Here is a 4,810-nt window from a genome sequence, read left to right on the forward strand (position 1 = left end):
GGTAATGCGCCTGCTTGCTTGGGAATTGGGGAATCCAGAGAGCAGAACTGGGGGGCTGAGCAGCAGCACAGCTCCAAACTTCTCCCTGGGATTCTCCTGCTTCAGTGCTGGGCACTAAAAGTAGTCTTTTTTCTTCTTCTTCTTCTTCTTCTTCTTCTTCTTCTTTTTTTTTTAATCTCTCACTTCCTTCTTTTTTGATTTTTGATCATGTTTTTGATTTGGCGCTTAATAGGAAGCAGAACGAAGGACTGCTTGAGCAAATGCTTGATTTCACATACACTTCACAGCACACCAACAGCCCGATGATTTCCCTCTGTCTGCACAAGACCTATACCCTACAAGGTTGTTTCTGTGGGATGTCTGGTATTTTATTCGGAGGCAAAGAGAGTTCTTCCCAGCCTTGAGACCTTCCCATCTTAACCACTCCTATTATTACAACTAATCCTAAAGGCTCTCAATTAAAGTAAAATCCAGGCCACTGAAAAACAGATGAACACATGCACAACTTTCCTGGTACCCAGAGAGCCCCCCCAGAACTAAACCTCCGTGCAAGAGCCGGGACGAAGCTGTGGAGTGGATGTCAGGGGGTACTGTCAGCCCTATCCAGGGCAGGGGATAACGTGCCCCGACATGAAGTTGCAGCCCCGGGCCATGCAAACCCACAGCCTTCCCAGGTGACAGGTGTTGCAGAAATTCACCCCAGCCAAAGGCACTAACAGAGGGGGAGCAGGGCACAGGTAGAAGGCAGGGCTCCCAAAATATCTTCCATTCACCAAAACTGTTTGTGCCTCAGCAAACCTGCTTCCTTCCTTTTGTTTTTTATTTTATTTTTATTTTAGGCAGCTAATATGTGCCTAATCAGTGAGATATGTTTTCATTTAAAAGCCAATAGACTGCAGCTGAATCCGATGAAATCCGATGTAAGGATAATTTGTAGAATTCAGAAACGCTGAGTCAGCAGCAGAGCCCATCTCCACGGCTTGAATATTGTTTCTAACTCCCGCTGCTGTGTTTCACTTACTATTATACCGATTGTGTCGTGTAATTATTGTTTGTTTTCCAAAAATGTAATTACATTTTTTCCTTTGTTTCCTTTGCAACGTTAAATCTGCCAAATGCCTGACTAAAGCAGCTCTAGGAAAGAAAAAATAAATAAACAAGTGGATGCAAAGAGAAAAAAAAAAATAAGGGAAGGACGTCTCTTTCTGTCTTTAACCAAAGATTTTCTCTCTCAGGCATCTCCTTGTATCGACGATTTAACAAAAATACCGGTACATGTGGAACAAAAATCTGGGAAAGCCCAGCACGGCTTAGGGAAGGTTTCAGTCCCCAGCAGCCCCCCGTGTTTGTGGGACGCCTTTTCCTCCGGCCCGCAGCACTGCAATCCGCGGGAAAATAAAATTATAATAACACTATATAATAATAATAATACTTCCAGCCTGTGCTGGGGGTGCTATCCTCGGCACGGGGGGTTCGGGGCCCCACTCTGCCCCATCTCTGCAGGGACAAGCGACGTCCGTGGCCCCTAGGCGCGATGCGACAGTGACGGGCGGAGTGTCCCCCAGCCCCTCCGGGGGAACGGATTGAATCTGTTGCCGTCGGGAATATGGGGTGGGCTGCGGCTGGAAAAAGGACAAAAAAGAGGAGGAAGGATTCTGCCCACCCCCAGGGAAGCCGCCTCGCTCCTTGCCAGCATCCTTTCGGCGTTTGTCACAGCGGAGCGGCAGCGGCAGCCAGCCAGGGATGGGTAACATATAGGATCCGGGAAGGGTGAAACCGGCCCCACCCAGGCGTGAAAATCAGTCCCTTTCCTCCCCCCCTCCCCAGCTTGCACCTGCTTCAGCCAAAAGGGTGCAGCAGGGGCCCGTCCCACGGCCGCTAGCAAACCTCCTGCTGAGGAGTGCTTCGGGGGGCTTCGCTTTTTAAGAGAGGAGAGAAAGGCAGCCAGCGGCAGCTCCTGGCTGCGGGGGTCTCAGCACAGAGGTAGTGGCAGTCCCCCCCAGACCCCAGATTTTATTTCGAGCAAATAACGCTTCCCCGACCGGCGGTTGCATACGAGACGAGTAATTGTGCTCCGATGCTTAAATAAATCATTGATGGGTGAAATTACACATGCTCACTTAAAACGTAATGTGATTAAGAGATTATGGGATCGCAGTTAATGTGTCGCCTCACGGCTCCTGGACCCGGTTCCTGACACCAGAAATCCCATGCGCCGGGGCTGGGGGGGCGCTGGCCGAGCAGGGGACTCTCCCAGCTCCGCTTTGCGCTCGGGGGCTTGCAAACAACTTCGGGGGCTTGTTTGGGTCTGGGGGAGGGAGAAAAAAAAAAAAAAAAGTTAAATGGAAAGGCAGGAGAAGGGGGCGAGGGGTGGGGGGATTGGGGAAAGAGAGGCTGGGTCTGCGCCTGCAAGCTGATTACCTCTCATCTGAAAGCTGCTCCATTTCCTCCCGCATTGGGTAAGTCCTTTATCATGAGGTGGCACGAGCCCTGCCGGGGGCTATTGGTAGCCCCGAGGAAGGAGCCGGGATGGCAAGCGGGATCCTATCATCAGGCTGCATAATAACCCCGGGCTCGCCACAGCTGCGCTGTGACCCTTTGTGATGGAGCCGATAGCACTCACATGAAATAATGTCCTCCTTTTGGGTGTGAAATTACCATGTTTATTAATTGAGCTAGACACGAGGTTTACCTTTTTCTTTCCGAGCCATGAAAATTCGTGATTCGGGACAAATGTCTCCCTTTTTCCCCCTCTCCTCCCCTTTCTCCGCCCTCCCCCCCCCCCCCAAGTTGCGCTGTCAAGGGGCTGAGCGAGCAGGACCAGATGGGGTGATGGATTTTGGAGGATCGCGTGGGACCAGGCCCCCCACAAGTTTTGAGCAGGTTCACGCACCCCAAACACACCCCACCCCACCTTTTTAGGGTCTCGGCAGGGCCTTGAAAAACGCCCCCCTCAAGGAGAGATGTGCCCAGGTGGGCGCAGGGTCCGCGGGTAGGGATGGAGGAGCACAGCTTTTCTCCTCTTCCCACGTACTTTGTTATTATTCTTTTTATTTATTTTTGCCTTGCAATTAGGCTTGTAACGAGCTTAACGCACTACGTGTTTCTGGGCCAATAATACTTGTATTTAACCTAATTAAAGCCGACCTTTGAACAGATCTGAAATATAAACACGCCTCCCTCCTCTACACCCCTCTTTCCGACTTTTTAGCAATTTAACGTTTCAATCTCTGGGCTGGAACACACAACCTTTCACCAGAGCACGGGGCGGGGGGGGGGAGAGAAACGAAGCAGAAAAAAACTGCGGATGAGGCAGAGGGACCAGCTTTGCCCCAGCACCCGCCACAAATGCCCAGGTAGGCGCCCCCCTTCCTCCTTCTCCTTCTCCTCCTCCTCCTCTTCCTCCGCCTGAAGGTGGGCAGGGGGCGGCCTCGAATCTCGCCGCCCCTCGCCCCTGCTGTCGCGGCGGGGGGGAGCTCCGATCCCTGAGCGCTCCGGAGCGCCGCGATTTTCAGCGATTTTCAGCGCGGCTCCTCCAGGCGCAGCCTGCCGGGGGTGGTTTTGGGACCGCCTCTGAGCGCCGGACCTCGGCGGGCGCAGATGAATGCGCCCCAAAATGCGCCTCCCAGCCCCCCTGCTTTCCCTCCCCTTCCCAACCAAGGTGGTGCTGAAGCCCCCTAAATAAATCCGTACCGTCTGGGTGTGTTTTTACGCCCGTCACGTATGATACGAGCAAGTTCATTTCCAATGAAAACCCATTCTCGCAAAATTTTAGCCTTTTTTTTTTCCGATTAATGGGCGATTTAAATGCTTTTTTTTTTTTTTCAGAGCAAAACCGAATATACTTTTTTATACTTTTTTTTCTTTTAAGTAAGTAATCAAAATTGTCCTGGAATTTTTCTTTTTTTTTTTTTTTTTTCCTCTGAATGACATTACAAAGAATTTTGTTAAAGAAAGCCAGACTAATTGCTGCCAGAAGAGTCTTTTCATAGAAAAGTCTGGTTTTCATAAGGCACTTTCTGTGGGTGTTGCGGTTAAACCTAAACCTAGCGGAGAGGGGAAATTTAGCCTTTTTTTTTTTTTTTTTTTTTTTTCAAGGCGATTTTTCTCAGCAGCGGAAAAGCCCCGTGCTTAACAAAACTATCCAGAGATTCACGATGCGAGGGGAAAAAGCCGGAGCTGCCCGAGCGCCGCGCATCTCCCCTGTACGCTCCCACGGTGCCCGGCTGGATCCAGCCCCGCTTCCCTTTGCTCTTTGTCCCGCCGGGGGGTTAGCAAACCCCTCTCGCTTGGTCAAAGCTCGTCCCAACCCTCGCCCCCCCCGGGGAGCCGGCATTTTGCAGGTGGGGTCGGGGCAGGACCCCCTCCCCCCAAAACCGAGCATCCCCCCCCCCCACACCCGGCGGGGGCAGCTGCGCGGAAAGTGGAGGTGAGAAAAAGCTGGGCGGTCCCTCAAAGATGTAAAAATCCCAAGGATCTTGGATTGTTTTTCATTTTTTCTTTTTTTTTTCTTTTTCTTTTTTTTCTTTTCCTTTTCCTTTTCCTTTTTCTTTTTTCTCTCCCTCAGCTCTTGGGAGGAATTTTCAAGCCCTCCACCCCACCCTCGCAACACCCACGACCCCCTCGCCTGGAGGGAGGAAAATAGGGAAAGAAAGGATGGGTGCTGCAACAGCCCTGCGGAGGCTGCCCCTGCCCCAGGGCACCTCCTGTCCCCGCTGCCTCCCCCCCCGGTCGGATCCAGCCGGAGGAGGCCGCTCCCGTCCCGTCTCATTTGGGCTCACCCCAAACCTGGGGAAAGGAAATGCCGGTC

At 51.9% G+C, this 4,810-nt stretch overlaps 1 long non-coding RNA gene across 1 annotated transcript; it reads right to left on the reverse strand.

Annotated features, from left to right (window-relative positions):
* Positions 1-2,067: 2,067 nt before the first annotated feature.
* LOC113842745 (uncharacterized) lies at positions 2,068-2,725 on the reverse strand. Its single transcript, XR_003495421.3, has 2 exons — positions 2,422-2,725; positions 2,068-2,308 (listed from the first exon to the last, which is right to left on the reverse strand). It is a non-coding gene; the product is annotated as an uncharacterized lncRNA (long non-coding RNA).
* Positions 2,726-4,810: the final 2,085 nt, after the last annotated feature.

This window comes from Anas platyrhynchos, chromosome 2 (genome assembly GCF_047663525.1).
Source record: "Anas platyrhynchos isolate ZD024472 breed Pekin duck chromosome 2, IASCAAS_PekinDuck_T2T, whole genome shotgun sequence".
NCBI lineage: Eukaryota > Metazoa > Chordata > Aves > Anseriformes > Anatidae > Anas > Anas platyrhynchos.